Source organism: Sceloporus undulatus, chromosome 6 (assembly GCF_019175285.1).
Source record: "Sceloporus undulatus isolate JIND9_A2432 ecotype Alabama chromosome 6, SceUnd_v1.1, whole genome shotgun sequence".
Taxonomy (NCBI): domain Eukaryota; kingdom Metazoa; phylum Chordata; class Lepidosauria; order Squamata; family Phrynosomatidae; genus Sceloporus; species Sceloporus undulatus.
In genome coordinates, this window is record NC_056527.1 from 46,523,748 (window position 1) to 46,537,885 (window position 14,138).

General features: G+C 41.0%; 1 protein-coding gene across 1 annotated transcript in view; it reads left to right on the forward strand.

The window, feature by feature from the left end:
* Nucleotides 1-2,614: 2,614 nt before the first annotated feature.
* The window catches only part of RAB5A (RAB5A, member RAS oncogene family), a 24,184-nt gene continuing 12,660 nt past the window's right edge, over nt 2,615-14,138 (forward strand). The window contains exon 1 of the mRNA XM_042475081.1: nt 2,615-2,810. The gene's annotated coding sequence lies outside the window, so the exon portion shown is untranslated. The remainder of the gene's footprint in view (nt 2,811-14,138) is intronic.

A 14,138-nucleotide genomic window follows, 5' to 3' on the forward strand; every position in this document is an offset into this window, starting at 1 on the left:
CTTCTTGGTGTAAGCCTTCTGCGTCATCCTGTTTGCTCTGTACAGTACATTGTTTCCAATAATATTAAAGGGCTGATGAATGCGATCACAGTGTTGAGCAGGTAATTCCTGTTCTGACTGGGGAGCTACTCAACAAGCATCACATTTCTAGTCCATTGCTTAGCTCATTATCTTTTGCACTGAGCTGTTAGCTTTCCTGCCTTCCATCTTCTTGCTCCATCTTGATAAATATACCAATATTTGCTTCCATGCCGATGTGGCTCAAAGTCACCTTTAGTTTAGGCTCAGCGTATTTACTTTCAAAAGCTGCAGTGGGAATATTTTTTATCATAGGGTAGTATCATTGTAATTATAGTTACTACAATGGTATATGTGGCACAATTCCAATCAAATGTTACCACAAAGGCTACCTGTCACTACGCTGGTTATTAATTGCGGCATTAATTGCTAACAGGAAGCGTGTAATTGTGAAACTTGTAGAGTAGCTTGTTTTTCACTCCTTCCCCTCTTCTGCAATCAGTTTTGTAAAATTATTATGTTGCTGCGAACCAAACAGTGAAGAAACCTATCTAGCATGAGGGCTAAATAGTAAAAACCAAGGGCAAATTGATTTGTAATTATTGGAAACGCAGGTGACTGCAGTTTGTGAGACATAATACATATATGGAAAGTATGGTTGTGGTTGTTGTTTTAGATATGTGGAATTTAACACCAAGATGATAACATCTGGGGAATGACTTCAAATGTGGGTATCCAACTGAACAAATCTTCTCTTTTCTAGTGAAAATTTAGTGTGTCTCTAATTAATGATAATAAGAATAATAATATTTATTTATATCCCGCCTCTATGTGCAGCACAACAGGGGCGGCTTACAAGTTAAAACAATACAAATCCATATCCCAAGCTCCCAACAAACACACCCTAAAATAACAATTAAACAATACAGAATTAAAACATACTTTAAACTAAGCATTCAGATCCAGCAGTGTATCACTACAATATGTGTTTTACACTGTGTAATATTTTTCTTTTTAGACTACTAGAAAGGGCTTTAGTTAAGTCAGGATAAAGTTATTTGCCGTACTCAGATTCATGAACTTTTTCCCCCAGAGATGGCAATTGCAAAAGCTCTCTGAAGAAAAAGATCACAAAACTACAAACCCCATGATAAGGTTGCCTTAGGGCCAACATAAGTGGAAAGTGACCTGAAGGCACACAACAACAGAACAGCAAACAAGTAATCAAACTGGAATTCACAAGATATAGTGGCCACTGCCAACTTGGGTGGTTTTGAAGAGACAAGATAAACTGATGAACAGGGCCATCATATACAGTAGTATATCACTTCCAGTATTTGTTGCTGTGGATGGCAAGGTGGAGGTTGCGGTGGTATGTATGTCCTGCTGGAGGGCTTCCCATAGGCCACTGTGTGGACAGAATTAGGCTTTTAATACGATCCAGTAAAGCTCTTCTGTGTTCTTGCTCTGAGGAAGATGAAGCAAAAGCAGTGCAACTCAAAAGTTAAGAAAAACATTTTAGGAAAGGAAGAAATAAGTGTATCCATTGGGCACAAATATAGAACACCGGTCCCCAATCCAAAAGAATGCGCTAACTGACCAAGGGTGCTGCCACACTGTAGAAATACTGCAGTTTGACACCACCTTAAGTGCGGTTGCTCCTTCCCACAGAATCATGAGATCTGTAGTTTCACAAGGGCTTTAGCCTTCTCAAAGAGTGCCTCACAAAACTACAAACCCCTGGGTTCTGTCGGATAGAGGCACGGCAATCAAAGTGGGGCCAAACAGCGTTATTTCTACAGTGTAGTCAGCATATGGTTTGAGTGCTGGATCGCGACTCTGGAGACCAGGGTTCGATTCCCTGCTCTGGGTGGCCTTGGGCCAAGTCACACTCTCTCAGCCTCCTCAGGGGAAGGCAGTGGCAAACCCACTCTGAAGAAACCTTGCCAAGAAAGCCCCAAGATAGGTTCGCCTTAGGGTCCCATACACTGGAAACGACTTGATGGCGCACAACAACAGAATCACAGCACTGAGACTGTGTGTGCCTCCGGGGACCTGGGTTCGAATCCCAGCTCAGCCACTGGGGGACCCTGAGCAAGTCACACTCTCTCTGCCTCAGAGGATGGCAAAACCCTTCCTGAAGAAACTTGCCAAGCAAACTCCATTGTAGGTTCGCTTTGGGGTCGCCATTAAGTCAAAAGTGACTTGGAGGCACACAACAAAAGACACAACTGGCTGATACAGCTGTGTCTCTAGACTGTTCCCTCTAAACATGCATCTGAGAGGCAGAGGCCTCAGTTCTAGGACAGCTCATGCTAGTGTGCTGCCAACTCCTTCCTTTGATTTGCTCTCAAAAAAGCTGCCACAACAACCAAGGTCCCTTTCACACTCTATTAATACATTCTTGCGCGCGGGCCCTTTAAGACGACGAGGCCTCGCGCCGAACTCCCAAAGGGAGGGGGAAGAGGAGGTTCAGTGACTAGCGCCGCGCGCTCTCTCTCAAGCCCCGCCCACCACTCCCACAATCCTTAGCCCCGCCCACCGGGGCCACCACGTGACAGCGGAAACGTGAGAGGGAGGCGACGCGGTGACGTGGCGGCGGAAGTGACGTCGCTTGTGTTTTGGTCTGGGAAAGGCGACGACGAGGAGGAGGAGGAAAAGGAAGAGGAGGAAAGGACGGAAGTTGGAGGCCGCGTTTCCCCTGTTCGAGGTACGGCAGAGAGAGCCCCGCTCCCTCAACCGTCGGAGGGAAGGAAGAGGCGGAGAGGCCGCCGTGGTCCCTTCCCAGCCAGGTGAGGAGACGCCTGGGCGGGAGAAGGGAAGGGGAAGCGGAAGGCCCCGAGATGCCGCCGCCGCCTCCATTTCGGCCGGCCTCGTCCCTCCCGGGTGCCTCAGCGGAATGGGCCTGATTCCTTTCCACCACCCTCAAAATGGCGCCCCGAATGCTCCCACTTCCTCTTCTTCCTCGTCGGCGGAGAGAGGGATTATTATCTCCATTGTTATGGCTGCTCTACTAGGTAGAGTTAGGCTGCGTCCGCACTGGAGAAATAAAGCGGTTTGGAATCGCTTTCAGTCTTTGTCTCACTCTCTGCTATGGAATTCTGGGAGTTGGAGTATTTTTGTCTTGTTGTTTTTGTTATTTAGAGTGCCTGTACCCTGCTTTTCACCCACAAATGCTGTCAGAGGGGCATATCTCAAGGCTTGAGCTTTCCCTCAGACACCAGCCAGAAAGTTCATTGATTGATCATTAAAAAAGGGGTGTAACTCTTCCTGAATTGGAAACATTTAGGCAAAAAGTCACACTTAATTTCAGTTATAATATTTATACCCCACTCATCAGCCAAAAAGGGACTCAGAGTGGCTTACAGGTTATCAATGTGACCCTTCCTTAACATCACCTCAAATGTGTTTGTATGGTTAATATACCAGCAAGAAGGTTTATTGATTGATTTTTTTATTTACATGGTGCAACTGTTTCTCAGTTGGAAAGGTTTAAGAAAAAAGGGGGTATATTTCATTCCATGTAGAGTATTTCTATCCCATCCTTCAGCCACAAAGGTTGTCAGAGCATTGTACAGATTGTTAATTTCACCAATAACATTTAGAATATTTATACCCCACCCTTCAGCCACAAAGGGTCTCAGATTCTTGATTTGATAGTTCCCTGCCCTCAAAAGATGACACACAAGGAGAAGGGCATGGCAGTGGGGAAGGGGATCAAGTCCATCAGATGCTGCTGGTTCTTCTCTCCCTCCCTCCAAGACAGTTAAGGTGGAGGGAGAGCCTTTCATCTTCCTCTTGGTCTAGCCATAGTGGAGCCATGTCTGCCTCTCATTCTCTCCTAGGATGGTAGCAGTTAAGCTGGAGTTAAGCCTCCTCCAATGAGACTCTCAAGGAAGGAGGTCAGGAGGGCTGTTTTTCAGTTGGCCAAGAGAAGGGAGAGATCCATTTCAGGCCTCCAACATTTGCTTTGGGGAAAGCTGTGGGAGGAGTGATAAAGGCAAATTGGAGCCTGTAGGATGATATATAGGTCAATGAAAATCATGTAGCTAAGGAGAACTTGTTTTATTTAGAAGCCGTAGTCTGAAGCCTGTTGTTCAAAGCATAATGATGCTGTTGCATCACTGGTAGCCTTTGAAAGGGGGTTGGTGGAATGGTGTTTTGCTATGCAGAAAGGCAATGTTGTCTGTTGGGCAGGTTCTTTATGTTCTGAAGATGCTCTTCATTTTTATATTTTTGCATCTTAAAGTACTCAGAACAATTTGGGTTTAAAAACATAGGGATAAAGTAGGCTTATTTCCATTTACTTTATATACTCATGTACAAGTCTTGACATTTTAGTCAAATGTTAGACTAAAAAAACATGAGTGGACTCATCCGCTGGTCAGTGGACCATCCTGCAGTGAAAGGCAAGAACACAGTCTGTCTCGGAAGCACCAACCCCCCCCCCCCACCACCTCTTGCATCCATCTAGTCTTCAGTCTGAGCACAGTTATTCCTGCCAGAATTTTGTAAGTATTTTGCCATTGTTTTCCTTTGCTTCATCTTTTACGTCCTTTGTTACATGCCCCTAGGTTTTACTCTCAGCTTATCTGCACATCATATCAAAATCCACACTTTTGGCCCCAAAAACCTGCCCACAACTTATACGTGAGGCTGACTTATAGTCTTAATATACATGATATATTAGTTCACTGCTTTTATTTAAAAGGTAATTAACTACCAGCTATTAGTTGAATAAAGGCAAGCTGTTCAACTCAAAACACTTCAGGATTAACATTTGTCCTCTGTTACTTCAGGATTTTTTCCTAGTTGATCTTTCAGTGAAGTGTTTCAGGTTCTGATTGTTGAACCAGTTGAGAGCCGGAACAGACCAGTAAGAAGCTGCCCCCACCGAAGACGGATTGGGGCTGTGGCAAACACACACTGCGGCCCTAATCCATCTTGAACCTGGCCCAAAAATCCGGTCCTGTTTGGGCCTGGGAAAAGCCAGTGATCATCTGGGCTAAGACTACATTCGTTGCTAAATGCACTAGGAGGAAAGTCTCATTATAAACAGCAAGACTTGCTAGTCCTATTGGATATCAGCAGGGAAGGCTATTTAATGACTACAAAGGATCATCTACACTGTAGAAATAATACAGTGACACCACTTTAGGTGCTGTAACTATCCTATGAAATCCTGGGGTTTGTAGTTTTATGAGGTCTTTAGCCTTCTCTGCCAAAGAGTGCTGGTGCCTCAGATGACTACAATGCACCTGCGTTTTATGTGGTCACACCATACGTGGCTTTCATCGCACGCTGAAGCCGCACTGCAAGAGCCCTTCATGCACCCCAGAAGAAGTAATGGGGTGTGCGCCCATGGTGCGCACACTACCGCAAGCACGATCCTCATTACTTCCAATGGGGCTCCAGCATACGCTGATTTCCTCTTATGTGGAGGGATCTGAAACGGATCCCCATGTAAAGGGAGGGCCCACAGTACAAATTCTATGATTCTGTGGGATGGAATGGCATCACTTAAAGTGGTGTCAAACTGCATTATTTCTACAGTATGTATGCACCCTCAGTCAGCTTCTAAGTGAGCACAAGGCTGTGCCCAGTTAATCTGTCCTGCCAATGTAATGGGGTTTGCATCAGCCAAATGGGAAGAGGAAAACATTCCCCTTGTCAGTTGTGGTCTCTTGCATGATGTTAAAATATATTTCAGAGTTAGGGACACTGTAAAGCAGACTAGACCAAATTATTTCCACCACTGGTATTAAGCAACCAAAAATCTTGTGGTAACTTATTTTTAAGGTGCTACAGGGCACCTAGTTTTTACTGTAACAAACTAATATGGCTACCTTACTAGACATATTATCAGAAAGTAAAAGTCACAAAATAACTCTTTCATTTTACAGAGGACTACAATTAAAGCAGCAGCAAAAGGTGGTAGTTGTGTTGATGCTGTCATTTTTTGCTAACAGGAAAGTTGGTTTATCTTGATCAGGGTGAATAATTGTGGTCTTCAAGATAGTGAACTACAGCTGTCATAGTCCTTTTTCAGTGGTTGTGCTGTACAGATCTTCTGGGAGTCACAGTTTATCAACATCTGAAAGGCTATAGTTGCTGATTTCTGGTCTTTAATGCCTATATTTCAGGAAGCATAGGAAATTGCCGTAAACTGAGTTGAACCGTTTGTCCAGCTAGCTCAATAAAGTAAACTCTGACTGACAGTGAGTGTTCGCAATTCAGGAGGTAAACATTTAACATTTCTGGGTTACTTCTATGGATGTTAAAACATGGAATATTTCAATGACCTTTCTTTACAACCATTCTTCACAACATTTTCTTGAAATTTCAATTGGTTTTAAAAGTTGTTTGCTATATGACTTAGAAGGGTCTTTTCTAATGCCCTGTTAGGCTTACAAAGCCAGTCAGTTATGTGACTTTTTGTATGCTAGTGATGTTTTATCTAGTATTCACAGGTCATAAGTGAAGTGATGATACAATGCACTGCAAAATAACCAGCCAGGGGAAAAGTTTAAGGACCTCTCCAAGAAAACATATACAAGCCTCCATTTTGGCAAAGCTGTGGACAAAGAGATTTCCACTCTTTGGGAATGATACTTTGTGTTTGTTCTGACCTTTTGTTGAGGTTAGGCTATAATGATGATCAAATGAGAGAAGGCATTCTTTAGGATGCTTGGAATTTAAGCTCTGTATAATGCTTGAAGTAAAAAAGTAACAATTGCAATAAGGGCTTGTGGAGATGATGGACTGCCCATCCAGAGGGGGGCTGCTGTGTTTTACACTTTCAGAATGGTTAGTAAGGGTAATAGTGTGTAGAGTACAGAGCCAGTGTGGTATAATGGTTTGAACATTGGACTATATTTCCAAAGACCAGGATTTCAATCCTGTATAACATGTTGGTTATTACATTTAAAGCCCTACATGGCTTGGGCCCAAGTTACTTGCGGGAACCCCTCTCCCTACATAATCCGCCCCGCACACTCAGAATATCCAGGAAGAATTTATTGGAATATTATAACACTAGATTACTACAACTTCCCATAGAGCATTCACTGTGGCATAGTCTACCCGAAGATCTGTCTTATTACCACCTTAGATGCCTTTAAGAAGGCACTTAAGACGGATCGCTTCTGGCAGGCTTATTCACCTGATTCCATATAAGAGCTTATGGCAAATGCTCCACCCCTGATTGTATGATCATCTGATAATTTGATATTTTAAAGAACTAATAGGAATGCTGTAATTCAGTATTAGTATTTTATTGATTGTCTCTTTGTATTTGTATTGTATTATTTTAATGATGTAATCCCACTTCATTCCTTGGGAGAGGCGGGAAATATAAATAAAATTATTATTATCATTACTATTATTATTACTTGGACATGGCAGCCCATTGGGTGATCTTGGGCAAGTCACATTCTCTCAGCCTCAGAGGAAGATAAAGGCAAACCTCTTCTCAATAAATCCGACCAAGAAAATCCTGTAATAGTTTTGCCTTAGGGTCACCTTAAGTCGGAAACAACTTGAAGACATGCAGCAGTAACAAAACTAACACACCTTGGGGTTTTGAAGCCATTGTTAAAATTTGTATGCTCCTTCCTACATAAAGTTTAACATAATAATAAATAAATAAATAAATAAATAAATAAATTTTATTTATATATCCCGCCTCTCCCTACGGATCGAGGCGGGAGAACAGCACATATATAAAGTTACACATAGTTAAAATACATTCTCATTATACAAAGCAAAATTTAAAAACACATTAAAATACTTGTACATGTGCAATATCAAAATCAGATTCCTCATCAAGACCGATCTCCTCCGACAAGCCATTCCACAATTTGGGAGCCACCACAGTGGAAGTAGATCTTAATCTAGTCTTCAGGCAATCCAATAGGTTCTTCCCTGTAGTTCTGAGAGTGCGGGGTGGATTGTGTAGGGAGAGGTGTTCCTTCAAGTAACTCGGACCCAAGCCATATAGGGCTTTAAACATGGCAGTCTTTGTTATCACCTGCCCATTATTGACACAGTTGTCTCATATAAATTTAATCACAGATCTGAGGATTTTTCCAGTACTAATCCAGCATTCTCTGTTACACTGAACTAGTTATGTTAGTTTTCTCCACATCCCTGGAGGGATTGTTTATTATCCATGAGGCAGAACGGGTAGAAATCAATTTCTGAACATCCTTGTGCTGGCATGGACTGAAAAACACTTAAGGGTGAGAACCTATGTTACGGAAAGAGTTTAATGTCATTGGTTCTGATCCTTGGAAAGATTAATGTTCAGCAAGTACTGCAACCTGAGTTCTTTGAATTGTACCACTCAGGTTGCAGTATTTGCTGAATATCAGTCCTCCCAAGCATAAGTTTGTTTTGAAGAACTTGGAAAGAAAGAATGGATATGTCAACGTAGAGTTCTTAGAACTACAAAGGTCCTAATTGAAAGTCACAGCCATAGCAATAGCGTTTCAGATGCCAGACAACAGGGATTTTCCCATACAGTATCTTTTCTTAGTGCTCAAGAAGTCTTCTGACAGATCGATTTAGGTTTAAATCCTATTGGTTAGTCCTGTCTAAACCTCTTGAAGGATCTGTTGGATGTTAAGTCATTAGCTAGCTGAATCCCACTAACTAATTGGATTTACTCTATTTGGAGCTAACAACAGGATTTTAGCCATAGTTAACTGTTCCTTTGTTATTGTTGTTTCTGACTAATGACAACCCTAAGGCAAATCTATTGCTGGGTTTTCTTAGAAAGTTTCTTCAAAGGGGGTTTGTCATGACCATCCTCTGAGGCTGAGAGAGTGTGACTTGCCTGAGGTCACCCAGTGTGTTTACATGGCCAAGCCAGGATTCAAACCCTGGTCTCCAAAGTTATAGTTTAATGCTCAAACCACTACACAATGCAGGCTCAATTAACTGCTCCTAGTAGCGATTAATAATATTCTAGAACATGGCCACATAGCCCAAAAAAACCACAAAAACTATTAATAATGTTTTTCCTCCCAGTACAGTAGTTTTTAGTGTGGTCTGTGGAGAGTCACAATCCAAATAGAAATGTTCCCAGTTTATGCTTGGAAAAATGTTCATTGTGTGAGAATTAGAGATTACCCAGATGAATTGCGTTTTGCAAACCTGATCAAGAATGATGAGAACTGGCAGAACCTTTGCACAGGAGAACAGATTAAGGTTGAAAAAGCATTTTCATTCTTTCAAAATTGCATGTAACCACTGTAATAAGTGGAGAAGCAACCAGAGTCTTGTTACACCCAGCTTTCAGTATAGTGTCAGTTTCATTTTACACAGGATGTAGACAGGTGGTGCTGAGCTGAGTAAGAACTGATTAATGCAGAACAGGATGTGAAATAGTTGCTGATCCAGTAAACAGTTCTGAGGAAGTTACGACTAAATGGTCTGACACTTCAACATTTCAGTTGGATTTACACTGCAGTATATCTGTTTGGGAGTAAGTCCCAATGATTTCATTCAGGTTTTCTCCTTGGTAAATATGTGTGGGATTGCAGACTTGGCTGCAAGCTACACACTGCATTAAATGTGTGTGCACACTTATCGCCTGTATTTTTCAAAATCAATCCTTCAGCATCTGACATAAACCACAAGCATAGTAAAATATATGGAAAAGATACCTTGTTGATATGGTGACAGTGAGGGGAAAGGGAAGAGAAGGGAGACAAAATTGTAAACATACATTCAAACAACAATGTAAAAGTTTCATTTATCTAGTGAAGTTTTCTTGCTTAAGTGGAATCTTGGGTGACAGAGGATGTGCATTGAACAGGGAAGACTGCGTATGTAAACACTGGTATTTTGCAAAGCATCTTTGAACACTTGGTTTACATATATCCAAAGGTAGGAAAAGATTGAGGTCCTCCACTCATGGAATCCTGAGTCCATTAAAATATTCTCTTGCCTCTGGTGAAATGTAGTTATGATTAGTGGAAAAAATAAGCTTCATATCAGTAAGTGGTTCTGCCTTCCTAATGGGTCTTGATTTGTTACAGAAGAACAGACCAGTTCAAACTAATTGGGCATTCTGAAAGAAACGTGTTGAGAGGGTAGAGTTGAAATAAAACCAAGTACCCGTATATACTTGACTATAAGTTGACCTCATGTATTAATCGAGGACAGGTTTGGGGACCATAATTATGGATTTTGGCCCCAAGACCTGTGGATAAGTCGAAGGTAAAACTTAGGGGCATGTAATAAAGGATCTAAAGAATGAAGCAAAGTAAATCAATGCCAAAGAACTTATAAAATTTTATCAGGCATAACTGTTTGTGTTCAAACTAAAGGTTGGATGGATGAAAGAGTAGATGGGGGGGTTAGTGCTTCGAGGAGAGATTATACTCTTGCCTTTTACAAGGGGATGTTTCCTTTTCTTAATAAGGGTTAACGAACTGAAATTATATTGATTCATGGATAAGTCGACTCAGGTTTTATGGGTCAATTTATTTGACTAAAAATTATAGACTTATACATGATTATATACAGTATGTGTGTCATTACAGTCCAAAGTTCCAGATGTTCTAAATGACAATTTAGGTTGGATTTGAAATAAAAGTATCTGTCACACTTGCTATAAGGGATAACTGTAGATACAGTATAACAACTAATATATCCTGTAGCCATTAGTACTTATTCCACATTGATTTTTAAAGTATTTTTTTCTGTTTGTTCTAGTATTGATTCTTTAAAGTCAAGGGGAAGGAGCCAAAGACTCATACATCAATGACTACGTCCACAGTGATATTTTTTCTCCTATGTCTTTAAGTGACAGCCACACACACTTACAGAAAACTTGTTCTCAATGGCTAGGATGATATTCTGTGCAGTATGAAGTGCTTTCGCTGGGAAGGACTGTTTAAGACACACAATCTTTCATGCACAGGTCCAATTTGGGTGAATGATGACATATAAATTAACACAATAATAAATGTTTGTAGAAGCATTTTTATTCACATATTTTTGCAACTGGATAAAAAGTACTTTTTTATCGATGATAATGCAGAAAAAAAGTTTGTTTTAATCACAATATTTTAAATTCAGAAATTACATTAAAATACTTTAGCTTTGAATTCAGTAATGTTTCTGAGTTTGACACAGGTTGAGTCTCCCTTATCCAAAATTCCAAAATACCTCCAAATTGTTCATATGGGTAACTAAGATAGTGAAACTTTTGCTTTCTGATAGTTCGGTGAATGCAAACATGATTTCATACACAAAATTATTTAAAATATTGTGTAAAATTACCTTAGGCTATGTGTATAAGATGTACATGAAACAAATTAATTTTATGTTTAGATCACCAAGTTATCTCATTATGTACATATATGCAAATAGAGGTACAGTGTGCCCACGTCATACACGGGTGTGCTTTATGCAGCTTTCAGCATACTCTGAAAGCCGCACAGGGAGGAAGGGATGATGTGGTCCATAGGGATGAATGGGATGCGCGCGCCACCACACCACTGCATGCACAATCCCCATTCATTTAAATGGGTCTCAAGCATACACGTTCTTTGTTTTACGCGGGGGAGTCTGGAATGGATCCCCTGTGTAAACAGGGTGCATTGTATTCCAAAATCAAAACACTTTTGGTCATGAGCATTTTGGATAAGGGAGACACAATTTGTAATGGACGTTGTGATTTAGGAACATTAGGAGGGTCACAGGTTCATTTATCCCTTGTTGTTGCTGCTGCTGTTATTGTGTGCCTTAAAGTCGTTTTCAGCTTATGGAAGCCCTCAGGTGAACCTATCGTGGGGTTTTCTTGGCAGGATTGGTGCAGAAGAGGTTTGCCATTGCGTTCCCCTAAGGCAGAGAGCATGTGACTTGCCTAAGGCAACTAGTGGGTTTCATGGCGAAGTGGGGAATTAAATCTCAAACTACTATGTACCCACTGCCCCTCTAGGGCATGTTTAAGAATGGAAGGTAGAGGGTTGGTAGTGATGGGGTTACACTGCATTTTATACTGTTGCCAACAAATAAGCCCCTCCCCCTCATCTTAATAGAAGTTCTGAGTCTACTTGTAAATAAAATGCTATGTGTGTACGATGTACACTAGAGTAAGTATACTGCAATGTGAAGATTTAGTGAGTAGTAGTTGCTATATAAGGAAGGTAAAATTCAGAGGCAATTGTGATAAAGTAGCTGTACATCTGCAGTGAATTGCAGGAAAGTAGAAGGGACATGTTCAAGAGTAATGAGATTTTCTACTTCTCTTCTTGTCAAGTCTCTTCTTCAGATGTGTCTGTTAACAGGGCCTTCTGTGAAAATGCACCAAGTGAGACTCCTCAGACCATAATCCCATTATCATAAATGAGGCTTATATCAAGAGATACCAATGCAAACCATTACTTTTGCAAACTATTGTTATTGACACAATTTGCAGAGTCCTGACAGATGCTGAGGTATAATAACTGAGATTGATCTGTACGCAGGGGTAGGCAACCTTTTTGACCTGGGGGCCGGGTTGCTGTCCCTCAGACAACTGGGGGGGCCGAAGCCAAAAAAATAAATAATTAAAAAAAATTTTTAAAAAAATTAAATAAATAAATAGGGACAAATCTAGGACAAAATTTTCAAATGGAGGACATTTTTTTTTTAAAAAAATGGAGGACACGCTAAAAAATTTGCTTATTTTTTAAAAAAATGTTAATATAAATGCATATTTCGGAGGCTTCTATAGACAACTGCCCCCCTTGCCCGCCGCTTGCCCCCCCTTGCCCGCCTCCTCCTGATAGGCCAAAGGCCCCACACCCTCACACGAGAGGCCAAAGGCTCCGGCGGCAATCTGCGGCAGGACCAGGCTGGGGCCGCAGGTTGCCTACCCCTGATTTAGAGGTTGCAAGGAGGATTGACTGGTGATTTGTAGTCCCTCAGTCGCACCCTAAACATTACTGGTTCTATACAATGCATTGATTTGGAACATGATTTGTAAAGATACAGGGGGGGGTTTGCTTTGTTTTTGTTTTAAATGAGAATCATCTTGTTTAAGAGATTTTCTTTCCATTTCCTAATAGAGCTCAATGTCTAGTTAGAGATGTATAAGTTCTGGGTCCTGGGAGATTTTCCAACTAATGTAAAAACTGCTGGTCACAGTAGCAGAAGAGAGCTTGTGGGTTTTCCCACCCTCAGACAACAGCTGTTGCTTGCTGCACATGAATTAAATGGCTAAAAGCTTTAACTGTGGAACTAAATAATTCACTGGTTTGCACAAACTTCCTGATTTAATGATGATGCCACTGGATGCACTGAGCTGGTGAACCATGGCTGCATCTACATCATTTGACTTCAGGACTGAAGAGGGTAGTGTACAACTGCTAGTGTACAATTGAGTATTATGTCTGAATATTGGTGGTGGGGGGGTCCATACTTTTCTGAACATTGCTAACATTAAGCATTCAGAATGCAAAAGCTGTTCATTTAGTAGTTAATACCAATGGCTATATTTTATTGCGTTAGGTGATTAATACTGATGGCTATATTTTACTGCATTTACTTCGGTGAGCATCTAAGATATCTGTAAGCATCTTTAATGTCTGGGACAGAAAATACAAGTTTAAAATGCAAGTGAAGTATACATTCTTGTTGGCCATAGCTATGCTAAATAGAAGCAAAAATAAATCAGTGGACTTCTTCTTTTTTCAAACTCGGTGCCGTATAGTGAAATCATTCTTTAGTTCTACTGCATGTTATAAAGGCCTTCAAAGTGGAAGCAGGTTTCTGTATTTGTGCTCATCCCACAAGAACTTCACTGCCATTTAACTTGGAAGACCTTAAAAATCTATATCCAAATAAACAGGACCAGCCAACCTTTTTGACTGTACATCTGCTTTGGTCACTGAGGCACCTAAAACCACTGACAATCCTGAGCCAGGTCCTTTCTACCCTTTCAAGCTTCAAATGTGATCCTGACATATGTGGAAGATCTGGGACAACAGAACAGGGAAAGGGGCATGCTTCCAGCAACTGTACAATTGGAATTGGCCAGTTTGTCACATCCACCCAGAAATTCTGGACTCCTAAATAATAATAATAATAATAATAATAATAATAATAATAATAATAATAATAAT